At 42.1% G+C, this 25,606-nt stretch overlaps 1 protein-coding gene and 1 long non-coding RNA gene across 6 annotated transcripts in view; one reads left to right on the forward strand and one right to left on the reverse strand.

Annotated features, from left to right (window-relative positions):
* PLCG2 (phospholipase C gamma 2) overlaps window positions 1-10,502 on the reverse strand; it is a 72,005-nt gene extending 61,503 nt beyond the window's left edge. Inside the window, exon 1 of one of the 3 annotated variants that reach the window (XR_014010241.1) lies at window positions 10,320-10,490. The gene's annotated coding sequence lies outside the window, so the exon portion shown is untranslated. Of the gene's footprint in view, window positions 1-10,319 lie in introns of all 3 variants that reach the window. The other 2 variants (XM_081202687.1, XM_081202686.1) reach the window with 2 other exon arrangements.
* The window catches only part of LOC308591786, a 36,192-nt gene continuing 20,138 nt past the window's right edge, over window positions 9,553-25,606 (forward strand). Inside the window, exons 1-2 of one of the 3 annotated variants that reach the window (XR_014010255.1) lie at window positions 9,553-10,303; window positions 25,183-25,295. This is a non-coding gene — a long non-coding RNA (uncharacterized lncRNA). Of the gene's footprint in view, window positions 10,304-22,126; window positions 22,224-24,471; window positions 24,858-25,175; window positions 25,296-25,606 lie in introns of those variants that run through there. The other 2 variants (XR_014010256.1, XR_014010257.1) reach the window with 2 other exon arrangements.

Below are 25,606 nucleotides of genomic sequence, written 5' to 3' on the forward strand. Positions count from 1 at the left end.
AAGTAGTGATTACTAAAAATAGTAGTAAGAATCAAGTAGTGATCAGGACTAAGATGTGCGAATGTATATCAATTCAGTGGGGAAACTGGTTCAACTTTACCCCTCCACACCATTTTCCTGATGGAAATCCCCAGCCCAGACTGAAGCTATTAATCCTCTTACGAGGAAAAAATACATGAATGTAGATGTTTTTCCTTATAGGAAATCATCAACTATGGGGAGGTCAATTTCCAATGGAGAAATAGTGCTGGGAAATGCTTCCCCCCACCCTACCCCTAATTCTCATCTGCCCCCATATGCAGCTGTTGATCTGCAAAAGTATAAACAAACGGAGATGTAACATTTCCAACATTATTTCTACTTTGGCCCTAACACACATTTAAATGTAACCCATTCACTCAACTCAACATAGCTGCAACATAGCTATTAACAGGAAAAGGACATGGTGCAAAGCTTTCTGCCAAGTGAAAGTGTATAAAGAGCAAGCAACTTCTTCTATAGCAGGTTTAGTACTCTGGATTAAATGAAGCATAACTGATTCATGGTTAAGACTAAACTATATCATGCAGGCTGAAATCCTATACAGTATACATTTAGGTAAAGGGTAAAGGGACCCCTGACCATTAGGTCCAGTCGTGGCCGACTCTGGGGTTGCGGCGCTCATCTCGCTTTACTGGCCGAGGGAGCCGGCATACAGCTTCCGGGTCATGTGGCCAGAATGACTAAGCCACTTTTGGAGAACCAGAGCAGCGCACGGAAACGCCGTTTACCTTCCCGCCGGAGCGGTACCTATTTATCTACTTGCACTTTGATGTGCTTTCGAACCGCTAGGTTGGCAGGAGCAGGGACCAAACAACGGGAGCTCACCCCGTCGTGGAGATTCGAACCGCCAACCTTCTGATCGGCAAGTCCTAGGCTCTGTGGTTTAACCCACAGCACCACCCGCATCCCTTATACCGTATACATTTACCCAGGAGTAAATCCCACTGAACTCAATTAGGCTGAGTAGACGTGTATAGGATTGCATTCTTAATTGCAAGTGTTCTTTGAATGACTCAACCTTGCTTCTTGATTATTTCATGATTTTGGAAAGCATCTGGAAATGAAAAAGAACACATTTGCACTTCAACTGTGGCATACAGCTAGGAAGAAAAAGGGAAAAAATAAGAATGGAATGGTAACATCGAAACAAGCCTTGTATTACAACCACCTTGAGGGTGAACTCCCCCACCCCCATTTTTTACAATGAGGAACTGAAATGCAAAGTGATAGTGACATCAATTCCACTGCTGGGCTAACAAGACTTCCGATTCTTAAATTATAAATTTACTCATGCTCAGCTTAATATTCTGAATGTACAGCAAGCTCTTATGAAGTGTCAGTGAAGTAGCAGTTGTAATCCATGGATTAACTGGTAAAATATTGAAAAAGCGTGGAACTAAGCTTCCATTCCAGTATTTCAAACATGCTCTGTCAATCATGAATAAATGGTTACACTACTTTAAAATGACAACCTGTTCAATTAACCCACAATGCCATTAAATCCATATGTACTCAGGAGACAAGGTTCACTGCATCCAGAAGAGCTTACTTCTGAATAAAAAGGTATAAGATTTTGGACTTAGTTGGCATAGTAAAATTTACCAGTTTGAAGTATTTCTTTATTTTGCCACACCCATACAATTGCAAAGTTGAAACTCAAACTTTGTGAATTACCAGTGAATTATGGTCTCTCCTCTCCTGTTTTTTCTTACATGGCACAAATATTAGCAAGTCTGCTCTCCTTCATGAAAAACAGTAGAAAGAAATAACTATCAAGCTTTCCTCTGGAATCATACTATACATACCAACCAACAGCAGGACACAAAGAGGATTGGGAAAACGTCTTCAACCAAAGCCCAAAAATAACTTCAGCCAAAAACAGCAGCATCTGCCTTACTGTTCTTGCCCCTCAGCCTTTTTGCCCTCTACTTTTTATTACAAGCTTCTTGTTTCAGTTTCCTTGTTAATAACCAGGCCCCAATACCTTTTTTCCTTCTCATAGCCCTCATCTTCGGCTTAACTCCTTCTTTTTGCCTGTTAATAGTTAGAAATTTTTAAAGCACTATCTTGCTCTAGAAACACAAATATTTCACCCTTTTAATTTTTTCCTTAATTTATTCACTTTTTATTTTATTTATTTGTAAGTTTACAGTATACCATATATCTGGTATCTTATAGCAGTTGTGTATAACAAAGCAATCAATGCTACTTTGTTGTTGTTGTTTAGTTGTTTAGTTGTTTAGTTGTTTAGTTGTTTCCGACTCTTCGTGACCCCATGGACCAGAGCACGCCAGGCACTCCTGTCTTCCACTGCCTCCCGCAGTTTGGTCAAACTCATGCTGGTAGCTACTTACATATATAGAAACATATGTGTTCAATAGCCCTTTCAGATTCTCCAAGAATCAATAAAAAAGACCGTAGATTACACAAAAAAGGATGGGGGAAAGAAGAAATCTGAAAAAGAAAAAAGGTGATAGAAAAAGAACGTAAAAGCTAATGGAAGTATTTTATTCAATTTGCTCCTAACATAACATGTGGCTGAATTGCATCTTGTAGTTTATCATTCTAACAGTGAATAAATTAACTGCAATTCCAATTTGTTCGATTTTTAAACTGTCTTTCATCTGTTAAGATTGCAGAGAAGTTTACAAAGGATACTTAAAATACATTTTAAAAACCATCTGAAACCTTAATCATTACTTTAAAACAATAGTCAAAATGCAACACTACAAAATACAACACTGCAGGTAGCATCAGTACATCTGGCCTAAAATGCATCTGTTTGCTCCTAAGACCTGAGTGAAGTATCTTAATACACCACCAAAAATTCAGTGATGAGGGTTTTCCTATCCTGCAGGTATAGGAAATTCCACAGGCAAGGTGCCACCACTGAGAAGGTCTGATCCCCGTCACTGCACAGTGGGCTTCCCTCATTGGCAGGATGACACGGTCCTCCACAGCAGATCTAAAAGCCTGGGCTAGCAGATGAAGAGAAAGGTGATCTTTTAAGCATTTCAGCCTCACAATTTATGGAATAATACCTTATCCCAGAGGTTTCATGTAGATGTTAAGAAACTCAGAGGTCAAGATGGAGCCCTGCAGGACTCCTGCAGCATAACTGCCAAGGGACCAATCAGGGGGTCTCCCGATGCTAGTCTCTGGAAAAGACCCTGAAATATACTCAGAGTCGCAAAGTGATTTCATGCTCTTTATTCAGCTCATAGTGGTGAGGAGGAATGAATGAAAGTCCCTTCACAGTATCTGCTTTATATACATTATTTACACAATGGGCTGCACATGATTGGCTAATCCCGGAATTCTACTGTAAGCCAATCAGGTTGTGGATTCACTTCTATCTGGAGCAGGATTGGGTGGTTCCTGCCAACCAAACATACTGCTGCATTGTTCTAGGACCAATCAGACTGCTGCATTCTGAATCCTATTGTTCTAGGACCAATCAGACTGCTGCAATTTGGATCCTATTGTTCTAGGACCAATCAGACTGCTGCAGTTTGGATCCTATTCAACTCAGTACATAACAGACCCTATAGGGAAGAGTGAAAGCAGAGCCACCATAGCTCCATGACTCCCACTCCCAGCTGACAGAAGCATTCCAGGAAGATATCATCATCAAATATAACCAAAGCAACAGAGTTCAAGGAGAATTAACAGGGCTACGTTCCTGATACCTGTCTCCCAGTTTCAGTGACAAACTCAGGCCTAAAGCCAGACTGAAATGGTCCAGATAATGCTTTTTCTCCAAGTACACCAGAAGCTGTCTACCATCCTCTCAACCATCTTGCCCCAAAAATAGCTATGAGCAAATGGGTTGTAGTTGAAACACACCTCCAGGTCCAGGATGGGTTACAGTGCTACCTTTTTTAACTGCCTTGCAAAGAATAAAGTGAGAGGTATTTTGACATTTTAACTTTCACCTTGCTGACTGGTGGAAAAGGAAAATATGAACCAAACCTCAACAAATGCTACTCACAGTGTTCCACATCCTTTTTTTTAAAATAATATTTATTAGATTTCCAACAAATTAAACACAACACTACAAAAAACCAAAAAAGAAAAAACATACAATACAAAATAAAAGAAACAAACAAAACAAAACAAAAACCATTTAAAACACAATCCAATTTCAACATCTTATCTTTCTTTCCCTTATTTCCTCGACCTCCTCACACCTCCCTTTTTGTATTCCACTTCTGTTAATTGTTTCAGCAATTCCTTTCCATCTTCCTCTGTTTTCTATCCTATAATTGTCTTAACACATTCTAACCATATTTTTCCCTTTAAAGCTCTATTAATCTATTTATACTTAATTCCTTATAGCATTTCTACTTAAGCCATATAACTTCATTCCAACATTTTTCTAACATTCATTAATTTTGCAGTATTAAGAGTTTTGTGTGGAAGGACTGTGAGGGTAGCTCAGTTCTGGTACTTAGATTAGATTAGATTAGATTAGATAAATTTATTGTCATTGTCCGTATATACACAGTATACACAACAACGAAAATCAAACACCCACCCAAAGACCGGGTTCACATATACATTTGCACGTATCTCCGACTCTCTCATCCTATTCAGACATAATCTATAAAACATAACATAATCCAGAATATAACATGACCTATTAAGGCATAACATAACCTAAAACCTAAAACATAACCTAAAACCTATCTCATTCCTTCCTACTCTCTGCTTGCTAAACCTTGCAACTGGCCCTGAGATCATTATTTAGTGCAATCAGAGCTCTTGGATAGAAACTATTCAGAAGGCGTGTGGTTCGTGTTTTCATTGTCCTATATCTTCTGCCCGAAGGCAATAGTTCAAAGAAGTTGTGAGCAGGATGGGTGGGATCTCTCAGGATATTATGTGACTTCTTCAAAATGCGAGACGTGAAGATCTCATCCAGGGTTGGTAGTCGGAGCCCAATAACATTCTGGGCAATTTTAATTGTTCTCTGTAAAGCTTTTTTATCCGTTTCAGAGCTGCTCCCATACCACGATAATATACTATAGGTTAGGACACTCTTGATGGTACTATGATAATAGGACAGAAGTAGGTGCTGGGATAGATTCAGTCCCCTGAGCATTCTCAGGAAATACAACCTCCCCTGCACCTTCCTCACAACCATATTAATATATACAGTCCATGAGAGGTCCTCCGAGATATAAATGCCCAGGTATTTAAAACTACCAACCCTCTCCACTTCCTCGCCATTTATGTGCAATGGTAAAAATACACTTTTCTTTCTCCTAAAGTCAATTATGAGTTCTTTGGTTTTTTTGGTGTTAAGCATAAGATTATTTTCTTTACACCATTGAATTAACCCCTGTACTTCTTTCCTATAAGCAGTCTCATCGTTCTCACTGATGAACCCCACCACTGTTGTATCATCCGCAAATTTGATGATTGTGTTGGACTTATACAGTGGGGTGCAATCAAATGTGTACAGGGAATAGAGAAAGGGACTTAGCACACATCCCTGAGGGACTCCTGTGCTTAATTCTAGAGTAGAAGAATAGTAAGGTCCCATTCTCACTGTCTAGAACAGATCCGTGTCTAGAACAGATCCCTGAATTCAGCAGCAGCTCAGAGCACTTAATTCTTCTTCTTTATTTTTATTTTAGTGTATATCCTGTGCACCATGCTCCAGCTGGTAGATCTTTGAGTCCCAGAGAAACACAAAAGTAGATCCAGCAAGCATGAAGTCTGCCCTCCCTGGTCCTGAGCTGCTGGAACAAATCCAATGGAACAAATCATAATTACTCATTATGGCAGTTTCCTACACAGCAGACTTTATCCTTCAAAGTCAGAGGTTTTGTGCCTATTTGTTTGCACAGCACGCCAGATAAATGTATTCAGCACCTGAAGTGATGCCTACACTCTAAACCCCGGGCATATAACACATAATTGCTTGTGCAGAATTTCTTAGTTGAAAATAAAATATGGCATCAAAAAATAGATAAAACTAACAGGCACTGAAGAAGTGGCAGCAATACCAAGAAATGGAACAATGAGAAGCAATTACAGGACAGCCAGGATAAAAATATAGAATTTTCTGTGGCCAGGACTTAACAAGAAGTAAAAATAGTCAGTGGTTATGTGGAAAGCCTCTGGATCTATGAATGTCAGGAATATTATTGTCTGAAACATTCTCAAAACCCTTCAGTGTGCATGACAAAAGGAGACAAACTAAATTATGAATCTTGAAATTCTGCAGGTAAAATATAATAGGTTTGATCCACCACTGGAATACTACATTGGCTTTTATTACAGTCTGCTCTAATTTACATTGGAACCTGGAAATATCATGCAGCTAGGGAGAGATTTCCCTAGATAATTACTGGAAGAGTTCTTAGCGGCCACAGCTGAGTTACACAACCATCTTCTCTGCCTAGCCTGCAAATAAAGTTAACTATCTGCAAAGGATGACAGATCAATTAACAAACTTGTGCAAGTGTGGATCAGATTAGTCTAAACAAATAATGTGAACTTCCAAAGAAGTCAAAACCAGGGAAGTATGGTTAGTACACACTTCTTGCTAGCAAAAACCATCAAGTGAACTCTGTCTTGAGTCCTTATTGAGAGGATTTGTGTGTGTGTGTGTGGTTAAACTGCCTCCCCTGTCTCTCAAGTCAGAAACCCCTAGCCTATGCAAGGCCCAAACACCAATTTGAAAGCCAGTAGCTCAGCTGGAAGTTATACATCAGCAGTGAAACTGGATATGATGCATAAGCCCACAGGTAACTCAGATGAATTAGTAGTACCATGTAAAATTAGGTCCTTGATATTTATTTGTACCAAGCCTAGAACATCAAAGCACCAAGGTTTGTACATGTGGGTTACCTAGCTACAATATAATAAATTAATCATACAACACATCTTGGCACGGGAAGTTCAGCATCAAAGGGTTCAGTCATGTATTGCTGCTATCCCAAAGTCTTGGGACCAGTGTTACAGGATGACCCATCAGATCTCCTTTGTCATGTTGCAAATGCCTTAAAGGAAATTATTTCCATATGCTTAGTTGGGCACTAAAACATGAAATCAAAAGCACAGGAAGCTCCCATCTGGCCATGCCCTTCAAAACACAAAATGTGTAAGGTGTAATAATTTATGAAGCTCTCCAGTTGTATTTTATTAAATAAAGGTTCGTTACCATCATCTACATAAGGGACGCGGGTGGCACTGTGGGTAAAACCTCAGTGCCTAGGGCTTGCCGATCGCATGGTCGGCGGTTCGAATCCCCGCGGCGGGGTGAGCGCCCGTCTTTCGGTCCCAGCTCCTGCCCACCTAGCAGTTTGAAAGCACCCTTAAGTGCAAGTAGATAAATAGGTACCGCTTTATAGCGGGAAGGTAAACGGCGTTTCTGTGTGCTGCACTGGTGCTGGCTCGCCAGAGCAGCTTCACCACGCTGGCCACGTGATCCGGAAGTGTCTCTGGACAGCGCTGGCCCCCGGCCTCTTAAGTGAGATGGGCGCACAACCCTAGAGTCGGACACGACTGGCCCATACGGGCAGGGGTACCTTTACCTTTTTACCATCATTTACATTCCTTTTCTTCTAATCAGCATGTTCTATGCCCTTGGACTTGTTGTAGACACGCAACTTTATACACACAACAACAACCATGTGAAATAAATGAAAATAAACAGTATCTATAACCAGTTTCACTATTATTTGAAACCCGCTATCAGCTCTGAGTAACTCAAAACCATATAATGAACATACACAGAGAGAAGATGGTCCAGAAAGATCACTTTATCTATCTGATTTTATAACCCATGAGAATTCATGTTGAGCGACACAATCTGAGAACACACAGTTTTAGTCTACATTTTTTAAAGTGTACTACTACTAACATAAGAAGTTGCTTAACACAAGTACCCTAACTAATTGTCCCAAAGATGTAGAAAGTTTCATTGCTTTATCAGGCTTTAGGAAATGTAAAGAACAGACCTAAAGAACAGCAAGAAGAGAAAATTACAAATCCCCTTCTTGCTTGAACCTGGCATACATATGGTAAAACAGGCATCTTTGATTGGCCTTAGAGATTATGACAGAATAAAAGCTACTGTACTCTAACTGTTTATTAATCAAAGGTAGTAAAAGAAGGAGGTGGGGAGCACAAGAAGATGGGCAGTTGCTTCAGCACCAAAACAGCCCCATGAAAGAGCACTGCAGTTCTTAGATATTTGGTGTATTTGATATTATACATACTGTAATCTTACACACTTGGTGGAAAGTCCCACTGAACTCATTAGGACTGACTTTCTTTGGAGTAGACATGCGTAAGATTGCACTGCTTGTCATCAATTTTCCTTTTTCCTCACAATGCAAATTATCCTCTCTTTTTTTTAGCATTCCTCACTTTTTTCCATCCTATATCATGTATGAAGATGACCATATACTGAACTGACAAAAAAAAATACCCTACCTGAAGTTGTTCTTTCTGTTCTGCTGTATGAAGCGTCCACTGCTCCCAGACAAATCCCCTTCCCTAACCCAACATAAATTGAGGGAGTTTGGGAGGCTATAGAAACCCCTTCCTTTTCAGGGGCAACCCAGAGACTTAGGTTAGCATGAAAAATTGGCTTTTCAACTTTAAAACAATGTTCATACATTTGAAATAGTGATAAACATATGTTTCCTTCCTACAAGGTTCACACACACACTTTCTCTGAACCCAGATTCACCTCTTTGTTCACACCACTACCTTTCCTTCCTTCACTCTACATTTAAATTGGTGCTGTTACTAACCCACCCACCTCTCTGTTGGGGGGAAAGTAAAGGGGGGGGGAGAGGGAGGGCGGACAGCTGGTTTCCTTCCCTCTTTTGCAGCAGACTCTTCAGTGAGACAGAGGTGGCAGCAAATGAAGCAGAGAGTCCTTAGTCAGTTTGTCAAAAGCAAGGTTGTCCACTGGGTCGAGTCAGGGCTCCCCAGAGGAAGACTGATTTATTACAAAACCTATTGATGTGTTGCCTTTCTGTTCAACGACACTAAAGGCAAATGGCAAAGGGTGAAGTAATGAGAAGTTGAAAAAATATATAACCAAAAGGTAAAGAAAATAAGCTGCAGCACTCTTCCAGGAACAATCTCCTTGTTAAAAAGTCTGTGCAAAGAAATGTAAATTTTGACTAAGCAAGGAGGGACCTGAGACTAAGTAGTTAGGTGGCCCAATGGGCCTGCTAGCAAGATTTCTACAAAACGAAGTGCTGCTACAGATAAAGTCCCATCTAGATAAAGTCCTCAGCTACCCTGAGCAAAGCCTCCAAAGAAGACCTCAAGAAACTGGAGAAGTGGTGGATGTGCAGAACCTTAATATAACAGAGTGGCCAAGAGCATGTGCAATGTTAGTTCCTTTCTATCAGAGCTGGAGGAGGGGAAGGGGGGGAGGCAGTGCCCCAGAGTATGTGCATAAACTTAGCTCCCCTCCAGCCTTGCCAGGCGTCAAGTTAAAGGGCATTTCCAGCCATATTCAAGACTAAACACCTTTTTAATCCACTAAGTAGTGAAGTCCTAAAAAGAGTGGGGGTGTGAACTGAAGAGGAAGAAGATGCAAAGCAGCCACAACTTGTCTAAGGATGAATGCCGCCCTGGGGTCCTTTGAGAAGAAGCATGTGATATAAGTCTAATGAATAAATTGCAATAATAGGAAGGCTGTCAAGTGAGTGCCCGTAGAGCATGTGCAGAACGACGTGTTCCCTACACAGCCGAGACACGCCAACCAGTTTCCCTGGTTGAGTCTTTCCGGGCAACTTCTGATCCCCAGCGCTATCACTTAGTGGGCAACAACGGGTCAGCGGCAGGAAGGAGAAAAAAAGATGTCGAAGTAACCACAACCTGTCTCGGGTTGGAAGGAAAGCACTCGAAATAACCCCACAGAACACGTACACAGCCTTGATATCGCGGCCAGTTTTTAATCTGTTGCTTCACGCTCTCTAAATTTCCGTAAAAACAAAAACAACAAAAACTTCTTTGCATTTACTGTAAGGCTCCCTGACAGTATCTTTACGGTAGTAGTAGTGAGTATTTAAAGAAACCAACCAACAGAGAGCCCGCAGCTGGGATGGAGGGGATCCCTCAACCCGCCCCGCACCTCTTAATATCTGCCATATAACTAAGTGAGGCGGGACAGGAAGGCAAGGAGGTGTGAGGAACCGCCGCCCCAATCCGCGAATCTAGGGCGAGGAGAAGGAAAGAGGGCTCCGCACGGTGGGGCTGGAGGAGGAGGAGGAGAGGGTAAGTAAGTGCGGGGGTACCTTCCTTCTCCCTCGGCGTCTCCCCTCACCTGCGCCTCAGTCCCAGAGGCGGGGAGCCAGAGTCGTCCCCCTCGCTCGGTCGTCGCTGGCGGCCCGCCCTGCTCCTCGCCGCCTGCTGCCCCAGGAAGGCTCCCCACTTCTGCTTCTCAAGCCCCGGGAGGGAGGCAGGCGCGGAGGGTTGGCCGGGGGAGGGCAGGGCCACGTGACCCGGCGGAGCCACAGAGCGGCGGCGAAGGGGCGGGGGGCGGAGGGAGACGCCCGGGCGCAACGTGTGTGTAAATGAATGAGAGGAAGGCAAGAGCGCGCCGTTTGTGTGTCTGTGTGTACATATATATAGAGAGAGAGAGGGAGAGAGAGAGAGAGAGAGAGAGAGAGAGAGATGTGTGTGTGCGTATATGCAAGCAGGCACACCCGCCTTTCCCTTCCTCTCCTTCGTATGTCCGCTGATGTAGGTGCAAAACGCAAACCTTCACGTGGCCAGTCTCCTCCGTCTCCCGTATGGGTTTGGGAGGGAAAACGCAAGTGGGTGAAATAATTTTAAAAAACCGGACACAGGGTGGGTGACATCCAATCCATATGCTCAGAGATCGGTCGATTGACAGATAGATAGATAGATAGATACAGAATGAGAGACAAGCTGTGTGAACCTGGTAGAGGGATGTATATATATATATCTTGACAGGAGGCCAAACCAACATCATTTTGACATGTAAGCAGTATGTAAATTAATAATAAGACATCTTAAGGCGGCCCTATTCAGGGAAGCTTTTAATGTATGATATTTTAGTGTTTTTTGGTTTCTGTGGAAGCCGCCCAGAGTGGCTGGGGAAACCCAGCCAGATGGGCGGGGTACAAATAATAAATTATTATTATTATTATTATTATTAATACATCAATAAAAATGCCTCAGGCAACTGCCTCAGCTTAGTTTAGGACTGCAGGGCTATTGCCCCTTAGAACTGGAACAATTCCAGGCCAATTCACTGAAATTTCAGCCCCAAACTCTTTTCTTTTTAAAGTTGTCTAGCACTTTTTTGTTGTTGGTAGGCAAAGAAAAAATGTGCAGCAGGATTGAACTCAGTTGTTAAGTCACATTTTAAGCTTTCAGTATTCCAGTGTCCAAAGGTGCTAGGATAGATGAGAAGCAGCAGTAAAGCAATTTGATTAATATGTACTACAATTAAATAACTTTTGACATGTACATGCAGCTACTCTTATTTGGTAGGCGGACGTGGCGCTCTAAGGCAGCAGGTACTGGGGGTGGGGTGATGGCAAAACACCAGGCTATTTTCCTGGGCAGGCACAGAAATTTCTATTTAAATTATAGTAATTATTTCCAAATCTGCTTCTACACATTTAAGTTAGAACAGTCACATTTCATGCAAATTTGTCTTCGTTTGTCCTGGGTGGGGTGGTGATGATGTGGTTCCTTTTTGGGGATGATGTGTGAAGTGGCCACCCTACATACCTCCCCACCACAACCACCCAATTTTCCTGAGCCAGCACCCCACCCAACAACTATGAATATTTGTTGCTGGCCTAGGCTGGTGGCTGTCTCACTTAGTCCCTTTTCCCAATGCAACACAGCCCCTAACTGAGTAAGCATACAGAAAATCTACCAGCCCAGACCATTGACTACTCCAGGCAACAAGCATGTGCTATATTCTAGTCCAGTGTTTTTCAACCACTGTTCCGCGGCACACTAGTGTGCCACGAGATGTTGCCTGGTGTGCTGTGGGAAAAATTGAAAAATTCGAAAGATTTTTTTTAAAAAAAAATGTCAAATTTTCGCCCACTAGGCGGGCGCCGGACTGTGTCCACCCTATTTTCCATCCGTCCTGGGTGGGGATCAGATCGGATGGGATCGGATGAGAGCGGACAGGTGGTCCGCTCTCATCCGATTCCCCATAGAGAGCAGCGGGGCTCTGACATCTCCCTCTCCGCACACTGTGGTGGTGTGCCTCGTGATTTTTTTCATGAAACAAGTGTGCCTTTGCCCAAAAAAGATTGAAAAACACTGTTCTAGTCATATAATGCACACCAGCAGCACCAATGCTACATTACAGCCTTTGTTTGAGCAAGCAGTGAGTAGGCCCCAGGCAGAGTGGTGAATGAGCAGCAAAGACAGAACTATGTGCCACACAGATTAATCTGTGCCTCCTAAATTAGTCTGCCTCCCTCAGGTGCAGTAAAGCAGTGTTTCCCAACCTTTTTTTGGGCAAAGGCACACTTGTTTGATGAAAAAATTCTCAAGGCACACCACCATTACAGCCCCGTGACGTCAGCGCGCAGCGTCACGCCGGGAGGGACGCACAAAAGTGTAAGTTTCAATTTTTTCCCCTCCCCCTTGCCGGGGAACCTCCAAGCTTTGGGGGTGGGGGGGGGAGGAGGCAGCAAAGCGAGGCAGGAAGGAGAGCGCGGCTTGGCTGGGTGAGCTTTGGCAGGGGCAGGGAATGAGAGCCGCGAGGCGGGCGCTGCCGAGCTCGCAGGCAGCCAGGCAGGCAGACGGCGAGAGCCCCGCGCTGGGCGGCCTCTCCTCGCCGCCGCCGCCCCGCCTCTCACCGCCCGACTCGCCCGCCTCCCTCCAGGCAACATCTCGCGGCACACCAGGCAACATCTCGCGGCACACTAGTGTGCCGCGGAACAGTGGTTGGGAAACACTGCAGTAAAGAATGATGGCCCAGGTCCATATTAAGTAAGATTCATCTGCTAGTCCAATTGGCTTCTGTAAGTGGAAGCGGGGAGGGAATGCTTTTTCTTGGGTCAGTCTTTTTTTTTTTTTTTAATAATTTTTATTATATTTTTTCAGACATAGACAGAAGAAAGAAAAACAAGAAGAGAAAAAAACAAAAAGAAGAGGAAAAAAAACATAGCTTTCCAACAGCTTACTTCATCTTTCTATCGAACTTCCCCACATCTCCCGCACAATGCATTCTTAACAATAAATTTATCAGCAAATTATAATCTTGTTTCATGTGTTTCTTTGTACTTTCAATTGCAAATTAAGTTTAAATCCCTTATTGTCCAATTACTCTAAAAATAAAACATATTATTATATTTAACATTTAAACTTTGGTTCTTTCAATATTGTTATCCAATTTCATATATATTTCATTCTCATTGCTGGGGCTAGCATTTCAAATTATGCGTCTTTTTATAGTTCATATAACTTATAGAATTTTTGCAAATAGTTCTTAAATTTTTCCCAGTCCTCCTCCATTGCTTCTTCTCCCAGGTCTCGGATTCTGGCAGTCATTTCGGCCAACTCCATATAGTCCATCAGTTGCGTTTGCCACTCTTCCAGTGTGGGCAAATCTTGAGTCTTCCAATATTTGGCGATCAAAATTCTTGCTGCTGTGGTAGCATACATAAAAAACGTTCTATCCTTCTTTACCACCTTTTGGCCGACAATGCCCAGGAGGAAGGCTTCCGGTTTTTTAGGAAAGGTGTACTTAAACACCTTTTTTAATTCGTTGTAGATCATTTCCCAGAAGGCCTTCACTCTTGGGCAAGTCCACCAAAGGTGAAAGAATGTTCCTTCAGCCTCCTTGCACTTCCAACATTTATTATCAGACAAATGGTATATCTTAGCAAGCTTGACTGGGGTCATGTACCACCTGTATATCATTCTTGGGTCAGTCTTGACTCATTTTCCCCACTGCTCTGGTTTCCCTTAGGCTGCCTTGCCTTGCTGTTTTTCTGCCCCTGGGTCTGTTCGGCTGCCTTTGGGAAAGGGGTGCAATTACACCAGGCATGGGGATGTAAGATTGGGGAAAGCTTCACTTCCTGAATTTCTACCTGTCATGCAACTTTATTGGCCAACCTTTTTAAGCTGTCTTGTATCCTTGAACAACAATCCAAGAGGCAGATATTTAGCTTGAGATGTTTTGTTTTGATTTCCTTAGATTTAAAGGATGAGGAAAGCAGCAGCTGCTACATTGTGCTATGCCAGGATGCTGTTGAGGGCACAAGAACAAGCCTGATGAAAAGGGGATAAATATTTTTTTATAAATCACTTTGTGTGCTGACATACTAATCATGGCAATTTTTATGTGAATAGTTCCATAATTTCATGTGAAAACAGCCTTGCTTCCGAGTGTTTCAGTTCTTCTGGGAAGAGTTGAAATAAGGAGGTATTTTAGGAAAGAAAGAAAGACAAACTGAGTAAATGTACAGCCAGGAGGGATTTACTTCTGCTTCTCAAAAGAAAGGGGAAAGAATTTTGGATCACTGAAGTCTCCTTTCCCGGTGGACAAGGAATGAAGAAAAAGTTGTTCATAGCTTCCCGGAATATCAGTTTAGCATGCATGTACATTTCATAAAACAATAAAAGGAAGGGATTGCGTAAGGTATTTCAAATATTTTAAAGAGAAAGATAAGCATCTGCCAGAGAGGTTTTGGTTATCTTCTGGAAATCCAGCTTTTGCGCAGGAAGTCACAGTCGCTGAACTAACTTTATTTCAAACCTACAATTTTCTTATACCAATGAACCAATCTGGATCAGATCATCTTCAGTTAATTTGCTTAATACCCTTTGGCACAAAATCTATTTGAATTACGAAACTAACTAGAACATTTACCTACCTCTTGTTAATGGACTATTCATTGCTCAAATGTTTTTAAAAAAATAATTGTTGCACAACTGACCTAAGTAACAATTCAGAAGTTCTGGACAGCTAATTTTTAATTTTGTGTGCTTAGAAGTACTCTATGTACCTTAAGAATTCAGTAAATATGTATTCTGATATATTAGATCTTCTCTGAAACAACAATAATAAAAACATTAATACCCAATGGTGAAATAAAGTGATTTTAGAATGAGAAAAATAAATACTTGATAGTTTTAAGGCACTCCTCTTGGATGACTGGGATCAGGAAAAGATCACTATCTTGTTAGTACTCCTGGGTCACACCTTGATTTCATTTCTCCACCCATAAGAATGAAGCAAGCAAATGCTGACTGTTGCGTATTAAATAATCTTTAATTTTTCTACCTCTCTTTTTTCTATGTGCAGTAAATCTTAGGTCCAGCTGTGAAACTAACTGGCAAAAACAATTCGATTTTGAATTGTGGTGTAGTGGTTAAGAGCGGTAGTCTCGTAATCTGGGGAACCGGGTTCACGTCTCCGCTCCTCCACATGCAGCTGCTGGGTGACCTTGGGCCAGTGACGAGGGCCTACAGGCCAGTCACACTTCTTTGAAGTCTCTCAGCCCCACTCACCTCACAGAGTGTTTGTTGTGGGGGAGGAAGGGAAAGGAGAATGTTAGCCGCTTTGAGACTCCTTAAAGGGAGTGAAACTCTTCTTCTTCTTTTTCTTCTTCTTCTTATTCTTCTGAGCCTCACTAGCACTTAAAAATTGTAGATCAGTTTAACATGGGGCTGCCAACTTTTTCCTGCCCCTGTGCTTCTGTAGCAGAAGAAGCTTGTCCCCCTCCCTTTATCTGCATGCCTGAAAAAGCTTCACCTGCTAAACTTCTACTATTTAAAGTAACAGGAGCAAGACTAGTAAAAAGTTGACATATGTTTAATATCATCTGTGCATTAATGTGCAATGGAGACACAGAACCCACATTCCATAATAGCGTATTATTTAGGCTATTATCTCCATGTTAGGTCAAGGCACAACAAGAAGGTATGAACTGGAAGCAGTAAATTAAATCCAGCCTAACAGCATTTGACAATCTCAATGAAAAAGCAGTGGGGTTATCAGTGACTACCAGGGCTTTTTTCAGCTAAAACTCACCAGAACTCAGTTCCGGCATCTCTCACGTGGGTGCCATTGCCATTATAAGAGAACAAGAGAGGCATTCATGGTTAGTTCTGGTACCTTTTTTTCTAGAAAAATAGCACTGGTCACTGCAATATTTGGCTGAAGAACTATATTTGGTTCCTAGGGTGTGCAGGTTTGTTCTAAGGCAGGGAGGGTTAATTGTAGCCCTAACCCTCTCTATCTGACCCCTGAGGCCTCCCCACAGGCTACACACCCCTCTAAGTGACACCACTGAAGGCTGGTGCACCTAGATTTAGTGGGGTGCCTGGGCGGAGCCTAAGAGTTCACATGGGCAGACCCTAGGAGGTGACTCCTTGTGAGTCTAAGCTTGGTTCAGAAGGGGTCCCTGGTTCAGAAGGGGTCCCTGCTGTCACACTTGCTTCTCTGCAAACCACAGTTAGAGGGAAAGCATTTCAGAAAATCCAAGCATCACCTCTCCCTGGTTTTCCAAGCACTTACCCAAGCGCTTTTGGAAATGAGGAACAGCAGAGACTGTAGTGTCTTTATGATATATGGTTTATTTGCACATATATACAACCTAAGCCTACGATGGAAGGGTTCACAGCATTAACACCCCCAAAGGGTCTTGTTCTTCCATTGCCGCAGCCTTTAATTCAAAGAGAAATCAAACATTGTGGTCTGCCTCTCTGGCTTTCTAGCCTGCTGTTTTACTTCTAGGTCACATTACACACACTTCCAACTCTAAACTCTGGCTTCATCCTTCTCACTACCTGTGAATTGAGAGTGGGCTGTCTCACACAGAGCCCCCTCTCCTTTGCTTACTTAATGGCTCATCACCTTTCCTTTGTTCTCTTCATGGCCCATCACCCAGGTGATTACCTCTAAACAGGCTTGTATTTTAGCACTTGCTAGGGTTATAGGTGTCTGGCACCTACACATTCAAAAAAGTATGTATCCAAGCAAAGCAACTTACAGTTACCACTAATGGTCATGGTTCTGCAAAAAACAGTAGTATGCCAAGAAGCAAATTTTAGATCACATGGTTTATGGGAAGATACCCACTTGAGCTAGTTGTACTCCCACCTTTGTTCCAATTGCTAATAAGGGTGTGGGAGTGAGAAAAACAAGCAACCAGTGTAGGACCATTATGGCATCACATTTTGTAGATGGACTGCAGTTTAGCCATCCAGCTGTTAGATTTATCAACCCCAATAGGTTAGAATTTCCAGTCAACAGGGAAAGTATTAATTGGCATACAACAGATGTTGTATGTTGTGTGTACTATCATTTTAATTGTTTCATTTCATACATACATTTATAGAAATAAATGCCATGAAACATATGTTTTAATTGCAAATCATTGTAATTTAAAGGAATTTGCCTTTTCAGGGGTAACTAGAAATGTCAAGAACGCTGAAATATATATATATATTTATTTGTACAAAGTCATGTTCAACATAAATCTTTGGGAAAAGCTGACATTGTCTCCTGTCCTGGGTTGAAAGAAAGTGGACAATATCAGGTCGGGGATCTTAATAGGCAGTACATTTGCTGTAGTCTTGAACGTACTACTGGACTTTTGTTCTCTGCTGTGAGCCCTCCAGATGTTACTGAACTACAACTCCCATCATCCCTGACCATGTTTGCTGGGCTGATGGGAAGCAACATCTGGAGGGCTACAGGTTCCTCAGCCATGCTATAAAGGGTAGAAGGGAAAAACAGGACATACATATATATGTGTGTGGCAGTGGTATTCAAATTGATTCTGGTAAGCAGGGGAGGAATTTTAGCATAGCTGGGCAATTCCCCACAGTGCCTGGAAAGTCCCACATTTGCCCAAATGCAGTGTTTTGCACCTGGGAAAATGCAATGCAGCATCTAGATAAGAGATGGCTAGCAGTAGGTTGGATGAGGTCTCTGAGGCATTCTCAACCCTTTGCCTCTAGAAGCACAACCAGTTTTGAACAAATATGTGATTAATTAACCCAAAGGTTTCCAAAAACAGTGAGAGAGTCCATGTTTGTGACTTCTCTCTCCTCTTTTTCTCTCTCATTGTGTTATGTCTAATATGAGTTAGCCAAATGTTCTACTCTGAGTAGCCATGAGATGCCACAATCATATTATATTGCTATCATGTGGGCCCTGCCACCCACTCAGACAGTAATAGCGTCATAGCCAGCTAGGAGTGGATGAAACTTTTGATTTTGGTTTTTCCCAGTTTCTCATTTTTCTAATCTTCACCACATTTCCGCAAGTTGTTGTGATTAAAAAAAAAGTTCTTATGAAAACTCCAGCATATTAGGGCAATTTCTCCCTAATATATATATCCAGTTTTGCAAAGCAATCCCCCTTTTTTCCTCAATGCCATTTTCCGTAGCATATACCTTTTTGCAAACTCTTTACCCTGGAATATGCATTTTTTTATATATTACTGGGCTGAAAAACTGCATTACAAAATTAAGAGAAGCATGAATTTCCAAGGATGGCTTTGTTTCGTTTGTATTTTGTTTCAGAAAGTTTGAAATAGGTAGTGTTGCTTTTAAATGCAAACAGAGTCAAATTTCTGCCCCATTGCTATAGCCAGCAAGCCCTTGTGTTCCATAACTGAGGATCACTTACTGCTAGACTGTGCTATTTTTCTAGTAAAAGAGATGCTGGAACTCACAATGAATGCCTCCCTTGGACTCTTATAATGGCAATGGCACCCACCTGAAAGATGCTAGAACTGAGTTCTGGCTGAAAAAAGCCCTGCTGCTGGGGAGGATAAATGTTTGCTTTACAGCTTGATAATTTCCAAGGGGGTTGGATTGTGTGATGAAATACCCTTCTGGTCCAATATAAGGGGAACAAAATGTTCCCCAAGAATCAGAAGTGGCTTGCTGGGTGGGGCAGAGCCTCTACACTAGCTTTCTGGCAGGTGAGTCACCATTGCTATCCAAGAGGGTGATTGGCACCTCACCCCTCCTGCCAAGAAGCTAATGTAGCAGCTGTGCCACATTCAACAAGCTGCTTCTGCCAAGAGTGCAGAATACAGAAGAGCTTTATTAGGCAAGTATCTCAGCGAGTCCTTTTCCACACCCTCTTCCTAACCATTGTCTCTGCCTATTTGCTTTCCCCTCAGAGCAGGGCCTTGTCTATTGTGGCACCCCAGAAGTTGAATTCTCTCCATATGAAGATAAAGTTGTTTCCCACATTGGTTGTTTTTAGGCATCAGATGAAGACACATTTGTTTATTTTTTTTTAGGGCTACAGAAATGATATGACACTTAAGTTGCTGCCCAGAGTTGTTGATTTTTGGGGGGAGAGATTGCCCAGAGTTGTTGAGCTTTTTTGGGGGGGGGATTGCTGACAATTGCTCACCACCTGACCGCTCTTTGCTGAAGCCATCAATCATCTGCCTGCTCACCACCAGTAGCAGCCAATCGTCAGCAGGACTTGCCGCAGCAACCAATCACACGCCCAATTGCCACAGCAGCATCCATTCGTCAGAAACTCTTGCCGCACCCACCAGTCATCCGCCCAATCGCCGCTGACAATCTCCTCGCTGCTGCCACCAATCACCAGTCCCCCCTCTGCACTATCCGTGTGTAAGATGACCCCCAATTTTTAACATTTTCTTATAATAAAAAAAATTGTCTTATACATGGAAAAATATGGTATGTTGGTTTGCTTATTTTGGTATTAACACATGTATCTTATTAATTGTTTCATATATACCACCTTGGAAACGTGTTCAAAGATGGCCTATAAGTAAAGAAAACCATAATCATCAATCAACTGCCATTGAAAATGAGCTTCTGGAAATATAGTGGAAAGGTTAAAAATATATGCTTTGGCTGATTGTGTGAAGGCTCTGTATTCCACAATGCAAACTGTGTTTCAGTAAGCCCGGAGCTCATTTGTTTAGTTACATAGATCATCCATCAACAAGAAAGCAAGAACAATGCTAAATGACGTGGATTATTTCACTTGCATACACAGGTAGTGTTTGTTGAAAATTTGAATATCAAATTTTCACACTAGAATCTTAGAGGCAATATCGCTTCATGGAAAACATTTTATAAAGAAATGAGTCCATGTTTTGAATACCAAATTACTGTCACCGTCTACTGGAAGTTCAAGTAACATTGCAAATTCGTTACCCAGTTTATAACAGTGCCACTTTAAACACATCAGGTTTTAACGTGACACAATCTGTGTATGGCATAAACATCTTATGTATTTATTTATGCCATTTGTATGGGTGCCCAATAACACTGCTCACTGGGCAGCTTTCAAACCTAAAACCATAAAATATAATTTAGAATGTTAAAATATTAAATAGAAACCAAAGAAGCAGCAATTTCAAATGGGGGGGGGGACAGGGCTGGGGGAGAAATTTGATTGGGTTTCTTTCTGTAGTGACCAATGTTTGGAGGTTCTTTGCAGAATAATTTGTGTTTTAGCTAATATTATTTAACTCCAGTTAACACTGTTATTTGTTTGTGAGACATGCAACAGTTTTGCAACCTCAATAATTCACCTGCAATTTGGTTATGTGTTTTTTCTAAAAGTGTGAATCAAACATGTTTTTTGAACCTGTGGTAATATACATAAAGAGCTAATGTTTCATGGGAACGTGTCAAACTTTTGGTAATGGAAACTGTGGTGAAAGGGTTTTCTGGCAAACTACCTGTAACCAATGTAACTTGTGAAAATTCACTGACAGACCCCTCCAAAAAAATACCTCCAAAGCAAGACCCTGTGCATATACTTTAATAGGCATTCACAAGTTGCAGATCAGTGTCAAGACCAAGTTGTAAAGCCCACAGGAATTTACACTTAGCTATTGTAACACAATAATTACTTGCTTATTTTCAACTCAACATTTATAATTTGCCAAGAAATTCCCGTTTTTAAAAAGAGAATGCCGTACTAATCACAGTCATATTGCATCACCTGGCAAACAAAATTTATTTTCACTTTCCCAGTTTCAAATGCAACAATAGCAAAGTCTCCCACTAACACCAGCACTTCAGTGGCTATTTCTGCTTATGTGCTTTCTTTGAGGCTAACCACCAATGTAAGGTGCTACACTTAGGTAGGAAGAACTAGCTGCACTAATATAAGATAGAGGACATCTGGCTTACTAGCAGGACTTATGAAAAGGATCTAGGTAGACCACAAGCTAAACATGAGCCAACAGTGTGATGCAGTAGCAAAAAAAGCTAATGCTATTTTAGGCTGCATTAACAAAAGTATAGTGTCCAGATCAAGGAAAGTAATAGTACCACTCTTCTGCTTTGGTCAAGGCAAGCAGCCTTCAGCTCCTAAGGTAAATTGTTGTATCTCAAAATTGGGGTGAGGAACCGCTGTCCTCTGGGCCAGCCTTGGCCTGCACAACTTCCCAATTAGCTCATGAGGCCATTTTGGGCAAGCCATGGCCCTCCACCATGCACCTTACGTCATATAGGTAAGGGTGGGGCTTGACTATGAGGACAAGGATGGCCAAAGGTGCTTTGTGCAGCTCCCCAAGCTGGTTGCCTTTGCATAAAGTGAGGCCACAGTGCTAAGCAGGGTTGTGCCCCCTTCACACCAGCTGATGCAAGGAGCTTTGGGGCACACCCAAGCCCAGCACCAAGCAGGACCACTCTCCCCACATCATGAGAGGGGCTGATCCTTCCTGGTGCTGGCCTCAGAAAACCATCAGGTGTGCACAGGGTCCCTGCAGGGAGCTCTTGGGCCTACCCAAACCCAACACTACAAGGAGGGAAAAGCTTGATCTAGCTGCAGTCTTAAAGGGGAGGAGATTTGCAAATACTTTCCAATACCTTTTCGTGGAATGGAATCCAATCTTTCTCCTATATCCCACAGTCATTATTAATACATTTTCCACTGCCTGAGAGGCTTCCTAGATGCTTCTTTCCATCGCCAGTCAAAATAACCACCACCAGCAGGTCACAGACCTATATAAATGGCTTTGTGTGGTGGAATCTTTTGTCCATTTCCCTCCCTTAATTTCCCTGTAAGGAAGCCATGGGGTGGGGGGAGGGAACCTGATGGCCCTCCCTGTCAATTAGCCCACCTTATACCAATCAGAACCATGTGTGCTTCTTGCATTCACTAGCCAATCAGAACTATGCATTCTGCCTGTGGTCTGCAGTGCGGGGAGAAGAGAGAGATCTCACTCACAGTAGGAACCTTGTTTTTATTATAGTTCGTGTGGGGGGGGGGGTGAGACAAGGGAGGAGTGCGTGCACTTTCTTTTCCTTTGTTTTCTGGCTAGAATACTGTACCCTTATCTCTTCCTGTCTTCCCCTATCACTTCTTTCTTTGGATTTCACCCCACCCCCAGCAGTGTCACTCCCCCCTTATTTCTGAAATATTAAAACTAAAAAGCACAGCCCAAACGCTTTCCATGTTGTCCTGGTTTTAAGTACATGCATATACTGTTTGCAGTGTGTGTATGCTAAAGTGGATTTTCTTGGAGAAGCCTTAGCCTGAAGTATACTTTTAATAACGTTTTAAATTGAATATTGTGTTTTGATTTTAATTAAGTTTAAACTGTCTCGCTTTGCTTTGGGAGACACCCAGTGAACTGTTTTGGAAGGTGATATAAATGCAATTAATATACTAACCCCACGTATCTGGGAGTAAGCTCTACTAAATTTCAGAGCAGACAGGTAAGTCACCAGACCCAATAGAATTGGCTTGTTTTTGTTGCTACCTTCCCATGACCAGCTGTTCCGTCTTGAACCAATTAATACACGTGCCTGGTTTTCCTTTTGTGGCATTTGTGATTCTCCTCTTCCGCATTTTATCGTCACAACCTTAATACATATAATACTGACAAGCACAAGGTCACACAGGAAGCTTCACAGGTGGTGATTTTAACCTTGGTCTCTTACACCCTAGTCCATTTAATATCCCTTCTCATGCTGTAAAGAAGGCACGGAAGTAAATATGTTTGGAGTGTGGGGAAAATCTTTTCCTATAGGGCTGAAAGTTTAGGGAGGAGCCTGTAAGGGATTCCTTTCACAACACAAGGGATGAGAAATTTCTCACTGAAATGAACTGCCTTCTGCTGCCCTCTTCAGACATAAAGCCAGAATACACATAGACTATTTTATTTTTTGTTTGTGCTATTTTTTATATAAAAAAGAAGCAGCTTAAAATAGTAATGCAAAAATTGTTAAATAAATGAAATTTTTATGGATTTGGACACATCCATAAAGGGACAATGGGAAAGAGATTTTGGATATGACCTATCACCAATTATTTGGAAGTTGCTTTCTCAGAATGTCCCTCAGTAAACTTCTAGCCCCACCCTTAAGGAAATAAGGCAGAGCTAGCAGCTTATGCTGGTAATATAAAATAATGAACACTGATATCAAGGACATTTTCTGGACCTGTTCTAAAAATAAAGAAATTTGGGAGTGATCTAATATATTTATCTAGTAAATTTATCTAGTATATTTGTCTTGGTATATTTATTTGGCAACAGGTTAGTGTAGACTGCCGCAGGAAATGCTGTGAAATAAATAACAGCCTGTTGTCCCTTGTGTCCATGCTGCAGTACCTTGCTACTGCCATGTAAGGAAATGCAAGCATTACTCTCTCTGAAGGCAGTCTACACCTCAGCATGTTTTTGGAAGAGCAGAGTGGGAATTGTCATTACCTATTCTTGCCCAATGAGGGCAGCAGAGATTGTGAAATGGAAATAAATTGGAAGGTCCAATCAGAGGGCTGCAGCCAAGGTTAGTCCTCATAGCAGACCCACCGAAATTAATGGTCATGATTTGTCCATTAATTTTAACGGGTCTATTCTGAGTAAAAATTAATGCAATGCGACCCAGAGGGCTTTTAAAAATTGTATTCAGCAAAGTCGACATGTAAAAAATGCAGAATTGAGATTAATATTGATCACATTTGATGTTTAAATCGTAGGTTTCTGCAGAAGTGCAAGTATTAGAGCCTTCCTCAAGAACACTGGGTTGTAACCAACTACAGTGGTACCTTGGGTTACATACGCTTCAGGTTACAGACTCTGCTAACCCAGAAATAGTACCTCGGGTTAAGAACTTTGCTTCAGGATGAGAACAGAAATCGTGCTCCGGCAGCGTGACGGTAGCAGGAGGCCCCATTAGCTAAAAGTGGTGCTTCAGGTTAAGAACAGTTTCAGGTTAAGAACGGACCTCCGGAATGAATTAAGTACTTAACCCAAGGTACCACTGTAAATCCTACTCAAAGTAGGCCCATTGAAATTAATAAACCTAAGTTAGTCATGTCTATTAACTAGTCTATTAAGACAGTGTGGTGTAGTGGTTAAAAGCGGTGGACTTGTAATCTGGGGAACCGGGTTCGTGTCCCCGCTCCTCCAAATGTAGCTGCTGGGTGACCTTGGGCCAGTCACACTTCTCTGAACTCTCTCAGCCTCACTCACATCACAACTCGTTTGTTGTGGGGGAGGAAGGGAAAAGGAGATTGTTAGCCGCTTTGAGACTCCTTCGGCTAGTGATAAAGCAGGATATAAAATCCAAACTCTTCTTCTTCTTAATGGGTCTACTCTGAGTAGGCCTCATGTTCTATGCCACCTTCTTTTTGGTAGCTCCCTTTCCATCGCAAGGGATGGCATTAGAGGGTGGCAGCAGAATTTGGCCTTCTCCAGCAGTAAACTCTGCATTGCCTGCGCCCTTCCTCTTGAACAGCAATGGGGAACCTTAGGCCTGGGGGCAGATGTAGCCCCCAAGCCTCCCTGTATGGCCCTTGAGACTTTCCCAGAAGTAAACTGGTTGAACTGATTTCAGAATTGTCATTTTGCATTGAGGTAGGTAACTAGGGATGTCTGATAATTCTGATGGAAACAGAAAGGGGAGCAGAAATTTCTGACGTTCTCTTATTTGTCCCATGTCTGGAACAGATATCAGCGGATTGTTGTTATCAGTCCACAAGCAATATAATAATAATTTTATTATTTGTACCCTGCCCATATGACTGGGTTGCCCCAGCCACTCTGGATGACTAACTCCTCTGCCATATGCATTGAGTTTCCTTTGCATTGAAATTAACAGTGTGGAATAACATAATAACAACACAATTAATTACATAAAATTCTGCCACAGTGAGACAAGTTCTGTTGTTTTAGTTAGAAGCTGAACTGGAGAGGAAACAGTGCTGTGTGGAATAAACGTGGGCCAGAACAGAAATCCATGCCTTCTTACATCCTTTGTTGTAACCCACCCTGGGACCTTGTGGTGAAGGGCAGGTAAGAAATCCAGTTAACAATAACACATAATAACACCTTCAGTTTCCTGTATTTGCATTTATATACCTGTGACCTAGAGAGACAGTGAATTCCTGCCCCTCAACATTTAACTGTGGAGAACAGGAAAGGGAACTGAACTAGGGTGAGTCCATGTTCTCTGCTTTACAGAGAACAGTCCTTTATTTAAGGGCTATCAGATGACTGTCCTCTATGTAAAGGCATTTTCTATTAAAAGGGCCGTTCAGTCAAAGTCCGGTTTAAAGATAAAGAATTAGAAGTGGGGGGCGGGGCTTGAATTTGCCCATCAACAG

The sequence above is a fragment of the Podarcis bocagei genome (genome assembly GCF_964188305.1).
Source record: "Podarcis bocagei genome assembly, chromosome: 7".
In the NCBI taxonomy this organism is placed as follows: domain Eukaryota; kingdom Metazoa; phylum Chordata; class Lepidosauria; order Squamata; family Lacertidae; genus Podarcis; species Podarcis bocagei.